Source organism: Malus sylvestris, chromosome 5, assembly GCF_916048215.2.
Source record: "Malus sylvestris chromosome 5, drMalSylv7.2, whole genome shotgun sequence".
In the NCBI taxonomy this organism is placed as follows: Eukaryota; Viridiplantae; Streptophyta; class Magnoliopsida; order Rosales; family Rosaceae; genus Malus; species Malus sylvestris.
The window spans coordinates 24879598-24894270 of NC_062264.1; the positions used below are offsets into that span (position 1 = coordinate 24879598).

A 14673-nucleotide genomic window follows, 5' to 3' on the forward strand; every position below is an offset into this window, starting at 1 on the left:
ATTTACATATATATATTTATGCATATGTTTATATTCTATTTCTGAGAAAATTATACATGTTTTACGGCGAGGGTTAGAGCATTTTAATGATGAAATGGTTTTGAAAAACATTTGTTTTTGCCCACTCACATTTTCTGTTTTGCACCCCTCCAGGTTTTAGGTAGACTTGCTGTTGGCGGCGTACGAGGATTTCGGCGGTTCTGACATAATAAAATATTGTAGGACATCTTATGGTACTGTATAATGAGTACTTGTCCTATTGGACTGCACCTAGACTTTCTATGCTCTGATTAGGAATATCTACTCTTGTATCTCATTCCTAACACTTCTTGTTTATTAGTGCACTTTAGTAGCTTTCGGTTTTTATTTATTCGTATATTTCTTATCCTTATTGCTTCCACACTGTGCATATGGCTACGTCACCCTCACGTGACGGCCAGCATGCCTCGATCTCGGTCGGGGTGTGTCAGTTTAACTAATACAAGCTTTTAGATTTCAAAGTGGTCTATCATCTCTATTAAATAAATAAATGGGAGTTGTCTGAAATAACCTTAAAAAAATTTCTGAATAACTATACATAGTTGATTATCAAAACAAAGTAGTACCAGAGGCATTATTATTAGGAAAATGCTAGGAAGACAATGTTTTTAAACAATATTTTGTAAACCATAATGTGGCGGTTGATGATTGATTTTTTAATAATTTAAAGAAGAAATCAAACCATCAACTACTATATTATGTAGTTTTAATATATGGTCTCTGTAGCATCTCCCTTATTATTATCTCTATTTGTTTCAAGACCCTAAGCATTTCACTAATACCTCTTTGGACCTACGCAGATATCTCTTGTATCACATTCCAATGTAGTTGGTAACCAAAAGTTTGAGACTTGGGACCTTAATATATTAGTTTTAAATTTGATAAAAACTTATTAGCATGGGGTTTCTTGGCTCAAGCTTCTCTGTTTCTTAGTTTATTACATGTCGTCCTTTTCTGCATGGTTGCTTAAGTTACACCTAAGAAAAATGGTCCACGTAACATCATATTAACAAGGTTTGCTAACGTACTCAGACTAGCTAATACATGTCTCCTTCCTAATTAAGTACTTACTACAACGTGCACAGTTTGCTCAACGTCCTTAACCACTTTTAATCTAATTTCAATTGTATTACTTTTCTCTCCTTGCAATTTTCGGTGCATGAATGTCTCATGGTATTGCATGCCAAGTACATATGGTCATCAAAGAAAGAAAGTTCTAATTTGCCGGCTGTATACACAGCTACCCTACAATAATTTTTTATTTTTTGCAATACTGCAATTGGCAAGCATATTGGGTCACTGGAGGATAGTAAACCCTAGTTGCAGGTTTAATAATGCATAGATGCTTTCGACAGCGACGTGCAATGTTCACAGGCTTGATATTTAGGCGATGTTAGGAGGCCAACCTGTTATATATATATATATATTTTTTTTTTTTTTTAGATTTTTTTTTTTCGGCATAAGTTTTGAGTCTGTGACTTGTTATGAAAGGAGGTTCCTCAGTTGGGCCTAATTCTTCGGCGTTAGAACACAGGAAGTAAACATATATATGGAAGATATGAAGGGTGACATATGGTGTATCTGTACATGATAATTAAAACCAGAATAATTACGACAGCCATATGTTTACATGCACATATGTACATGGTTCTTTTGATATGTAGTTGGAATGTCAACAGTGTTGTATTATTTTATTGGTGAAGGAATCAAACAAAACTAATTAATCAATTCTATAATTTTAATTTCTTTGTTACTCTGTCGAGTCTTTGAACCACTAGTTGGTTAGTTTAATAACGTTTTTATACATTAAAGTTCAAGAAATGAACGATGAATATTATAAACTATCTTCCTTTTTTATCATCTCAAGAATGTTATTATTGACTGTACATATCCTTTTAGGTGAAGATATTGTGCATGTTTTGATTGGTAGATAAGGGTTTAGGCTGTGTTAATACCTACAATTGATATTATTTGGTCAAATTTATGCTGTGAGATAAATCTGTATGTTTGGACGAGGGAGATAAACATGGAGATAAAAGTGAGAATTTATAAATTGACATACACCAATTCCCTTGTTTGGATTCATAAACATAGAAATTTGGTATGAAAAAAAAATTTGGAATTTGGAACCTCCAATTCCCAAGTTTAAATTATATGTAACTAGGTGTCATTTCCAATTTATACGCATGGAGTTTAAAAATAAAATTTCCGTTTAAATTCCATTGTTATTAGGTTATCCAAACAAGAATATTCACAAATTCTAAAGAATAAAATTTCGTCATTTTGAAATTTCTTAGTAATCTTAAATTTCATCATCCAAATATAGTGTTATATTCTTAGATCAGACTAAATTTAGATCACATATTTTTTGTCAAGGTTCTAAAAGATTGAGACGTTAGGCTCTCAGTCTATGCATTTTAATGGTTAAACGATCTCTAAATTGAATTATTTTTTACAGAGAATATCTTTATATTAAATTAAAGAAAATGAGCGGTTTCAATCATAATGTTTGTACGGTGAAAATCTACGTTACACATGAGAGGGACACAATATCATCCTACCCACACGCCTTCCGTTCTTTCGTTTATCACACGATGAAAGTTTTCATTATTTATAGCTTCCAATAACTCCCTAACTAAAATATCTGTACTCCTACTACCGAAGGAAAATGTGAGGGTGACCATTTTTTAGATCATATTTTGTAGGGGTGATGCTAAAGAGACCATGTTTCTAGACAATATTTCGTAGACAATATGATGGGGCGGATAATAGTTGGATTCCTTCTTTAAATGATTAAAAATTGAATCCAACCATCAACCGCTACATCATTTACAAAATACGGTCACCCATGCAATTTCCTATTTTATAGACCAAGTGATGAGTTGATTGATGGTTGGTTTCCTTCTTTAAATGATTTAAAAAAAGAAATTCAACCACCACAAAATGTGGTTTACAAAATATGATTTAAGTTGATAGTCTCTTTAACATCACCAATTACTAAATACACAAGCTTCATTCCAAAGATATAGGGGCCACTGCTAAGAACAAACACAAAAACTAATTACTGAGTTCCCTCAGTTATATGCCAAAACAGAAGAAGATAGGTCAAGGAGAAAAGGACGCATCAATAGACAGGTTTAAAGGCCTAAGCCGACGCATTCCTTGTCTGGTTGAATGCTTTACGCAAAGGAATGGAAATGCTGATGGATTCGCTTCTTGGGATTAATTATAATTTATAAGTCCATTTAATATGATTAGTATGACATTATATGATATCTATTTTACTTTGAATTGAACTGCTAGTTTAAAGCTTATAATCAATTAGATTAGAATTTGTAAATTCTGTACAAACAGCCTCATGACTATATAATTTGGGGTCCAATTGTTTTCATTTGAACCGCTAGATGAAAGCTTATAATCAAATAGATTAATTACAATTTGTAAATTTTATACAAACAATAACGGGTCCAATTGCTTGGTTTGTATTTGACTAGTCTTTTGGCTCATTCAAGCTCGATTAGTAAGTCAAATAACCGAGCTTCAACAGAATATTAGGCTTTTTTTTTTTAAAAAAAAAAGAAAGAGTTAATGTTGAGTTTTAGCATCTTCGGCTCATATAATTTGCAAGCAATTCATATCTTTTCATGCAACAACTCTCAAGTTTTGATTAGATTCAGCTCATTCTTGGCTTATAGATGTTACATTAAAGCTTGGCTTATAGATGTGAACTCGTGACACTGTTTTTTTTACATAACTTTTGACACACGTCTTTGTGAGGCCTACTTCGTAATATATTTTAACGATTTGAACCGTCTATTTTTTAGAACATCATTCATAGATCATTCTAGCAAAAAAACATAGACAAATCCAAAACCATTAAGACATTCATTTGAAGTGAAGAAAATGGACGAATATGGTTCCACAAAGAACCCCTAAACCCTTAATCCACCGAACATATGGTTTCAGATTTGAGTGATTTTTGGTAGATATATTTTTTAAGTAAGATTTAAAAAATAGACGGTGTCAAGGTTTGAATGTGGATATCATATATATTACTGTGTTTTTATTTCCTTAAGTTGAGCCAAACATAAGTTGAAGCTCATTTGAAGAATGAGTTGAGTCAAGTTAAAAGATCGAGTTCGTTTCTGTGTTGGGTACTTCTATTCTGGGCCTTGGCCCATTACCAAAATCCACCAAAATCAATTGAAAGCTTAATTACGTGGAACTCTACAAAGGCCTTATCCTCTCCCTTGTCCCCAACGTATATAAACGCCCATTTGAAATTTCTCAGCACCAGTCGCAGGGCAGCCATGGAAAGCTTGAAGCTTTCACAGCCTTTGTGCGGTAGCCATGGCTGGAAAGCTCTCATTCCGCTTCCCACTTCTAGCTTGTTTCCCAGTTCAACTTTCCTCATCTACCCAAATCGTAAATTGGGCCTTTCCACCGGTACTTTCTTCTTCAACTCTGCTCTAATCTTTTGCTTTCAACTCAGAGATTTTCAGAGTAATTACTGAGCTTTCTGCTGTTATTCAGTCCTTGTCGAAAACCAAATTGGTTGCCATTTACAGTTCTTTATTTTTTTGCTTGATTTGTGGTGCTATTAGCTCTCTTACTATGGAGTTTTTTTTATTGAACAATTATTATTCCCATTTTTTTGGGTGCAAGATTGTCTTTTGATATTGCCCTTCAAATTCACTGCAATATTACTATATTAGCATCTATTTGTTATTTGACGTAAGATTTCTTTTTTGCACGCACTTAATTTTTATTTAAAGTTTCTTTTGATAGAAATTTTCCTATTTGATTCTACCTTTTTGTTTCGTTCAAAATCCCCTAATTGTTCATGGGTTTTGGTTGCCGCAAATTAGCTCTTGTTATATATCTTTAGACCCCCTACACCTACATTGGTCCGGGATGTTGTTACATGTATCAACCATTTTATTTTCTTGACTTTTACATATATTTTGGATTTCATATATAGAGAATTTGTTCTGTTAATTCGTTCACATGAGATCATCGGAATGAAGGTTTGAAAGGAGATGAGTAGTCGGAGCATTTTCTTGCAAGTTATTCAATTTCTTGTATTAGGACTTTAGGAGTGAGTACCATATGCTACCTTTATATGGAGGCCTCTAATGTTTGCCTGTTACTCATATGGAACCTATATATTTGCCTGCATGTAGTAAACGGAAAAAAATTCTTGTTCATCAGCAATGAGAGGTCCCACTTTTTAATTTATATGTTTTATTGCATTGTGTTTGGTTCAGTGCTTTACATTGACTTCATGTTCACACACTAGTTTCTGAACATCGGTGTTTTGGAAAAAATTTCAGGCTTTATTACCACAGCAACCGTACCTCTCTTTTCTTCCCATATCTTTCCCTGCAGGTATTGTGCCGTCACACCAATTCAGAGCATGCATTTTAGCACTAAAAGTACACCAGGTTGCTTTGGCTAATTATCTATGAAGCATGGATACGGATACGGATACAGCGATACGATACGACACGACACGACACGGTGATACGGAAAATCTCCAAAAATTAAGATACGATACGCTATGGATACGGCAAATAAAAATGTATATAGCAACAAAAATATACATTTTAAAACATAATTCATCATTCAAATTCAAGTACATTTGAGTTGTTAGAGAAGAAATTTTCGAAATCTAATCCTCTTTATACAATAGAAGAAGTGTGAGAGTCGTATTCATGGTTTTAATTAGAGGGAAGCTCCTTGTATTTAGCAACTTTCAATTATAGATGCCTCCTATTAATTTTCTCTTCCTCATTACCATTTTTTTGAAAGTGTAAATGTATCTTAAAAGCAGGATACGTGTATCCTAAATGTAGGATACGCATATCCATCATGTCAAATTCGTGTCCATCAACCAGAATACGTGTCGGACGAGTACCCGAGAGTATCGGGCAAGTATCGTATCCGATCAAGTATCGGCTACGGGATACGGGACCAAACAGAAGTATCCGTGCATCATAGCTAATTATATAATTTTTGTTTTAAGAGCTTATTAATTATTGTTGAGATTTTATATTCATAGGATATGGTTTTTACTTGCATACTTTTCAGCATCTGTACAGTCTGCAACTGATGGACTGGTGGAGGGTAAGTCCAAGGATCTCTCTGTGAGTGGGGATTCCATACACTGTCGGTTCCTTGTTTTTTATGCTACCTGTGTTCACAAGGTTCTTCCAAGTGCTTCTCTTGTGCCAGATGATCCCACAGTTCTACTAACAATTGTGGGAATGCTCCAATTCAAGCCTATATTTCTTGGTCAGGTATGACACAGACTTTCTAGAACCTGTCATGAGATAGTTATTATATCAATTGAAATCATAACAGCGTTAGTTGTGAAGTTAAAATTTTTCGTAAAGTAATAAAAGCAGTTTATTGGTGTATCATCAACGTCATATTAGAACCCCAAAGTTGGGTTTTTTTGAACTGCTGTACTGTGATATACATCGTACGCTATATTAGTTTATGTTATGTTTATAGTTCTGTTGTGTGGAATTTGTTTAGTTTTCATCCTGATCTTGTTGCTTTCTTACATTTTTCGAAAGAGAATCTCTAGCTTTTCTAATGGTGCTCACAGATCCTGTTCAGGTTCCTAGACAAGTTCCTCGTGCTACAACTGCACAGAGATGCATACGTACAAATGATGTGGAGAATGTAGGTCGAACAACTCGACATCATACGTTCTTTGAGATGCTGGGAAATTTTAGTTTTGGAGATTACTTCAAGAAGGAGGCAATCCAATGGGCATGGGAGCTTTCAACTGTAGAGTATGCAAAAACTTAATGTTGTTTATTGCTCATTTATGTTAATTTATAAGTTCTGGTTATTGTTTCAAGAATGATCACTGTTCTCATTCTTTGAATAGTAGTTAGCCATAGTATTGTCACCTAATTCACTTTATACATTACATTTGGGCAAACAGAAGCTCCAAAGAATCTTAACTCCTTGTTATAAAAATGATTTCTTATTTCCCATTCGTGCTCTATGAAAAAAGCCCCATCTCAAACTGTACTTTTTCTCGTTTTCCTTTTAGCAATAGTCCTATGGTATTCTTCTATATTTCATTTATGCTTTACTTTTCATGAGTATGCATATTTTTATCAAGTTAGCTATACTTACATGTACATGTTGCATTTATCTTAAACCAAGCCAGTGATAAATCTCCTTCTGACTTTCAACATTTATGGTTGGTTTTATAATGTACACACATTTTCTTTTTACCTTTATGCCCACATGCAGTATCTTCTGATGAAACGGACATCTTTCTTTATCTTTGCAGTATGCTTCTGGTATCACAATCACAAATATCATATAAGACTCGGTGTTTTTTGTTCTCTACTCACTGTTAAAGTGTATCTCTAGTTCTATAACTGATGTTAAATTAAACCAATGTAAGAACAGAATGTGACATAGCATGGCTTTTGAATCAGATGGGCATTCCTGTTGAGCGTATAAAGAGAATGGGTGAAGAGGACAACTTTTGGACTAGTGGAGTTCCTGGTCCATGTGGTCCATGCTCTGAGATTTATTACGATTTCCATCCTGAGAGGGGATATGCTGATATAGTACGTATTTGGTTTTCAAAAAATTTCTTTGGAGGGGAGAAGTTTTAAATTCTGAACTACTTTACAGCGATGATTTTTCCTTCATTTACATTTGGGATGATTTAATTTTTCAGGTTCTGAATGATGATACGAGGTTTATAGAGTTACAACTTAGTTTTTATGGAATTTAACAAGAAGGATGATGGTTCCCTTGAACCCTTGAAACAGAAGAATATAGATACTGGGCTTGGCTTGGAGCGTATGGCCCGCATTCTTCAGAAGGTATCAGTTGATTTGCTGGTTTTGCATGATAATGTATATAAATGTCTTTGCAAAATTGATACTTCTACTGTTTTACAAGAAAACCAACAGAGCATGTCGTTAACTGCAGCATGCATTGATTGCAACAAAAGTATCGTATGAATTTGTTCAATAATTATCAATTAAATCATGATTTTCTTGCAGGTTTCAAACAACTATGAAACCGACTTGATCTATCCAATTATAGAGAAAACCTCAGAATTGGCAAAAGTACCATATGACCAAGCTGATGATCAGTCAAAACTGAACCTCAAAGTATGCCCTTGTTTAAGAAACTGCAATCTGTTAAGTTTGTATTTTCAGCAAACACATTGGTAGGAATGCTCTTCCTATTTCAGATTATAGGAGATCACATGCGTGCAGTTGTATATCTCATATCGGGTGGGGTTGTTCCATCAAATATTGGACGAGGTTATGTCGTTCGACGTCTTATTAGAAGGGCCGTTCGTACTGGCAGGATACTTGGTATAAAGGGAGATGGTCAGGGAAACCTTGAAGGAGCATTTTTACCAGCCATTGCAGGAAAAGTAATAGATTTGAGCACCCACATATATCCGGATGTGAAGGACAGAATGCCCCGCATTTTTGAGGAGTTGAAAAGGGAAGAACTTAAATTTGTGCAGACACTGGAGAGGGGAGAAAAATTTCTTGACCAAATGATAGTTGAGTCATTATCAAGTGCAAAAGAAAGTGGGATTGTACCTTGCTTGTCAGGAAAAGATGCATTTCTTTTGTATGACACATATGGGTTTCCTTTCGAAATAACAGCAGAAGTGGCTGAAGAACGTGGTGTAAGTATAGATATAAATGGTTTTGATATTGAAATGGAAAACCAAAGGCGTCAATCCCAGGCTGCACATAGTGCTGTTAAACTTTCCTTGGGAAATAGTGCAGATGTTGCAGACACCAAATTTCTTGGATACGAAACCCCTTCTGCAACAGCTGTAGTGGAAAGTCTTAAGTTAATGGGAACCCTGTCCTACAAGGCTACAAGTTTCCGAAGGAAGTGAAGTAGAAGTATTGCTGAACAGGACTCCATTTTATGCAGAATCAGGAGGTCAAATTGGAGATCATGGATTTCTATATATTCCGCAAGGTGAAAACCAATACAAGGCTGTTTTGGAGATAATAGATGTCCAAAAATCTTTGGGTAACATATTTGTTCACAAGGGTACAATCCGAAAGGGAGTTCTAGAAGTTGGCAGAGAAGTGGAAGCCTCAGTGGATGCAAAACTAAGGCAGCGAGCTAAGGTACAAACATACATGCAGGATTGGTTTTTCCTCCTAAATAATGAACATTAAACAAGCTTCAAAACTACGAGAGGTATATTCTGAGCTGAATTAATTGCAACTACAAAAGTCAATATATGGACCTATTATATGGTATTCACTAATCAATTAGAATATTTTCTATCTGAGGCGTTTTAGCTTGCAATCTGAACTATGTTTAGCTCCCTGCAGGTTCATCATACTGCTACTCATTTGCTGCAGTCTGCACTTAAGAAAGTTATAGGTCAGGAAACGTCACAAGCTGGTTCGTTGGTGGCATTTGAGCGTCTAAGATTTGATTTCAACTTTCATCGACCACTGACAGTGAGCTTGTGGAGATTGAAGGTCTGGTTAATAAATGGGTTGGGGATGCAACACCGCTACAAACTAAAGTGATGCCTCTTGCTGATGCCAAAGGAGCAGGGGCTATTGCAATGTTTGGAGAGAAATATGGTGAAGAGGTATGAGTGTCTTTTGTATTACGGGACTGCTGTAACTTGTATAGTTTACTACTTTATCTCTAATATTGAATCTGCTTCACATCTTCTCTTGATCCCGTAAACAATGTGTTTATTTCAACACGATGCAGAGTGAAATTTGTTGGTGACTTTTCACTTAACTATGACCTGCTGCAGGTATGAGTTGTAGAGGCTCCTGGCGTATCCATGGAACTTTGTGGTGGGACCATGTGAGCAATACTTCTGAAATACGCGGGTTCAAGATAATCTCAGAACAGGGTATTGCATCTGGAATAAGGCGGATAGAAGCTGTGGCAGGTGATGCCTTTATTGAATATGTCAATGCCAGAGATTATTACATGAAACAACTATGTTCCACTCTCAAAGTATGTTTTCCTTTACTCTTAGATTCTAGTGTTTTTTTTTCTCTTTTTCCTTTCTCTTTCACTTTTCTTTTCCAGTTTACGAATGCTGTTTGGTGCTTAATACTTCCCTTATTAATGGAACAATAAATTTTATTATTTAATGTTGCCTTTGTGAAGGTGAAAGCTGAAGAAGTAACAAACAGGGCAGATAATCTGCTAGAGGAGTTACGGATGAAAAGAAACGAAGCTTCTACCTTACGAGAAAAAGCAGCAGTTTACAAAGGATCAATCACGGCAAGCAAAGCGATTTCTGTGGGAACTTCACAAAAAGTCAGGTACATATTTGACTACATATTTACATAGGCCTTGTGAATATATATCCATTTATCAATTAAGCACCCATCTTTCTAGGGGAGTTTAACTACTATTTTTACTCATCTGAACCACCTACCTTCAAATGACAAGAAACTCATGATTGAAGTACTGAAGGATGCATGTAGCCTACGAAATCACGTAATCTTGTGAAAGTAAAAATCGAGTTATATTTAGTATTCTACCTGATTCTCATTTTCTATTTTAACTTATTTGGTTTGAACCAACATGAAAAAGTGGCTCAATAATTGAGTCCCCTCCTCATTGTTATTTGCTTATATTTTCGCACTCTTTGTTGAAAATATCGTATCACAGGGTACTAGTTGAATCCATGGAAGACACTGATGCCGATTCCCTAAAAAAGGCAGCCGAATATCTGATTGAGACGCTAGAAGATCCGGCAGCTGTAATTCTGGGCTCTTGTCCAGGTGACGAGAAGTTAAGTCTGGTGGCTGCATTCACCCCAGGGGTTGTCAAGTTTGGAATACAGGCCGGGAAGTTCATAGGGCCCATAGCTAATTTGTGCGGTGGTGGAGGGGGTGGAAGACCCAACTTTGCTCAGGCAGGAGGGCGGAAGCCTGACAATTTGTCCAATGCACTTGAAACAGCTCGGTCGGAGATCATCTCAGTTGAAAAGTCAAGTTAAAAGTCATTCATCAGGATTCTAGTTGACGAGTCTAAAGAATTATTATTTGTCATACGGTAGGAAAATGAATACAGGTACGTCTATTTTGGGGGAAATTGTTAAATATTGTAGAGCGTGGATAGAAAATAGGTCCATCAATCTCAGCTCAGGTAACCAGTCCCAGTTGTAAAGTTGCACATTTGCTTAGGGAAAACCTACCTGAGATGGGATTGAATTGGGAAGTTCAAAATTGATGGGTTTTCTTTCAGAGCATGTTTACTTACCAGAAATGTTGATGACAGATACAAAAGAAACTGCTGGGTTCTCTCCCGTTATTTATACGTATAATGACTTACCTTAAATTTTATATAATTTTGTTTCTTGGTCTGCAAGTTAGAAGTTTGAAGGTTAATAACAAAACACAGAAATCCTGAAATCTTACAGTAAACATGAAAGATCAAAATATTACTCCTTTTGACTTCATATTAAATTTTCTCTTTAAAATTGGTAACTTTCTTTCGTTTTCTATGTTAATTTTCCTTTGTGGAATTGTAGAATGGGATGATTCTGTTGGAAATATATGCAAGTCCTGATTTCAAGTCCAAGCAAAGATCGTTAACAAATTAAAATATGAGAAAAGAAAAACAAATCTATGAATCTTATTACGTAGAAAAACAAATTAAAATAAAGAACACTACAAAATCGCCAAAATGACTATATAACTTGAAAAGACTACATATTTTGTTAGTCTATAATTGGAAGATAGCAGGATATGGACTGAGAACATTAGGTCACTTGGTTCGAGTAACCTCCGACTTGATCAAGGATTTGCTTTTAGGGGATAAAAACAGCTTTGTTATAAAACTATGGAGGAAATTGTAGAGAGAAATGAGGAGAGAGAGAAAGAGTAGAGATGCTTATGAATAGTCACGTACTTTGTTCATCAACCTTGTTCGTTTGTTGTTTTTGATGCGCTTCTATAGTAGAAATGCTTATGAGCTGAAGTTTATAAACGGCACGATCTATATTTACTGTCATGTATAATTTGTATATTAACCTTGTTGGTTAATCGTTTTCTGCTTATACCTTCTTTCATTCTTAGTTTTACGTACATGGACATGGACATTATGCTTTGATCTTAAGCTCTGTCTGTCTTTTTCGAGCTAATACGCCCGTTTAATATGAATAAAATTCTTTATCTTCGTGTGGGCGTTCCGGTTGAGCTATAACGAGAATGGGCGAAGATGACAACTTTTGGACTAGTGAGTGTTGTGCTAGGATAGCACCAAACCTTTTAGAACCAACTCTTTGTAACCCACAGAAAATATATCAAATGAAATGCAAGAACAATATAGAAAAGACACCAAGATTTTAACGAGGTTCCTCCACAGTCAGTGTAACTGGAGTACGTCCTCGGAGCAGTAGGAGCTCACCCAATAATCCACTATCAACCAAATGGGAGTTTACAAAGTGTTGGCAATCTCACAACCCAAAAGCCCAATACACCCAATAGCTCTCACACACCAAAGAAACAAATAGAAAAAGAAATATAATGAATAATTTCTTCTCTATACATATAGCTCAAAGCTATTACAACAACAATTACTTTGGTGGATGATTACTAACCAATTGAAGCAGCAACTTGTTCTTCCTTTTGGGCTCTCTGAATTTTTCTCTCTATTTTTCTCCTCTAAAACAAAAGGGCAGCAGCTCTCTTCTCTCTCTCTCTCTACCACACAACCGAAATGGAAGAAAGCAACCAAACCCTCCATTATTAAGGAGCCAAAACTCACGGGTGGTAAACAAAAAAAAAGCAACCCATATTTTCTTCCCCAAAACAAGGAAATATGTTGTCCACTTTTGGTTTGTTTATTCTAAAGTATATGGCCACTTGGCCACATAATCCAACAATCTCCACCTTGGCCAAGTTCCGAAAACGCCATGATAAGCCAACCAACACAATCAACACACAAAAAAAAACACTCCCAATCACTAGCAAGAGAACAACTAATGCCGAGCCAAATGCTCCAAAACTCCTACTGCTCAACGCCTTCTTTATATAGGCATAATGTGAGCCAAGTTCAAACAGTGAACAAACTTGGCTACACCAACAACCTTAGTCAACATATCAGCGGGGTTGTCTTTAGTTGGAATCTTCTGGAGAATGATTTCCCCTTCACCAACAATTTCACGAACAAAGTGATAACGCACATCTATGTGCTTGGTCCTCGCATGATGAACCTGATACTTAGCCAAATAAATGGCACTCTGACTATCACAATGTACCTCCACCTGCTTCTGATCAACCCCCAAATCTCTAATCAGCCCATGTATCCAAATGGCCTCCTTTATAGCTTCAGCAACTGCCATATATTCAGCCTCTGTAGTAGACAAGGCAACAGACGACTGCAAAATGGACCTCCAACAAACTGGTCCTTTAGCCATAGTAAACACATAGCCTGTAGTAGATTTCCTTCCATCCAGATCACCTGCATAATCTGAATCAACATAACCAACTGCAAAATGACTAATACCAGAGTCATCCCTCTCAAAGCATAAACCAACATCTCGAGTACCATGGAGATATCTCAATATCCACTTATCTACTTGCCAATGCTCTTTACCTGGATTATGCATATATCGACTCACCATGCCAACTGCATGAGCAATATCCGGTCTAGAGCATACCATTGCATACATCAAACTACCAACCAAATTTGCATATGGTATATTTTTCATTTGCAGCTTCTCTTTATCATTTTTAGGACACTGTAGAGAACTCAATTTAAAATGAGGAGCCAAATGGGTACTAACCGGTTTGGTTGAATCATGAACTCCAAACTTCCGAATCAATTTCTCAAGGTATTGTCTTTGATTCAAACTGACCAAACCCTTCTCTCTATCTCTAGTGATCTCCATGCCAAGGATCTTCTTCGCTTCACCAAGATCCTTCATCTTAAACTCATTCTTCATTTGCTTCTTCAATTTTTCAATCTCTTCAACATTCTTTGAGGCAATCAACATATCATCAACATATATCAATAAATAAATGAAAGACCCATCTTGCAACTTCTTGAAGTACACACAATGATCATATTGACTTCTAGAATAATTTTGGCCTCTCATAAATTTATCAAACCTCAAATACCATTGCCTTGGAGATTGCTTCAAGCCATAAAGTGATTTCTTCAACTTGCAAAACAAATTCTCCTTCCCTTTCACTGTATACCCATCCGGTTGACACATATAAATCTTTTCATTCAAATCACCATGTAGGAAAGCCGTCTTCACATCAAGTTCCACAAGCTCAAGATCATATTGTGCAACAAGAGCTAACATAATGCGAATTGAGGAGTGCTTCACAACCGGAGAAAAGATTTCATTGTAGTCAATGCCCTCCTTTTGTGCATACCCTTTAGCAACTAATCTTGCTTTGAATCTCACATTGCTTTTCTCATCAGCATCTTCCTTCTTGGCATACACCCATTTGCAACCGATAGCTTTCTTACCCTTAAGCAATTTAGCTAACTCCCAAGTCTTGTTCTTCAAGAGAGAATTCATCTCATCACCCATGGCATTGCACCACCTCTCCTTCTCCTCACTCTCAATGGCTTCCTCGAAATTGGATGGAATATCGTCAATGA

At 36.0% G+C, this 14673-nt stretch overlaps 1 pseudogene; it reads left to right on the plus strand.

The window, feature by feature from the left end:
• Positions 1–4305: 4305 nt before the first annotated feature.
• LOC126622686 (alanine--tRNA ligase, chloroplastic/mitochondrial-like) lies at positions 4306–11421 on the plus strand (annotated as a pseudogene).
• The last annotated feature ends 3252 nt before the right edge of the window (positions 11422–14673 follow it).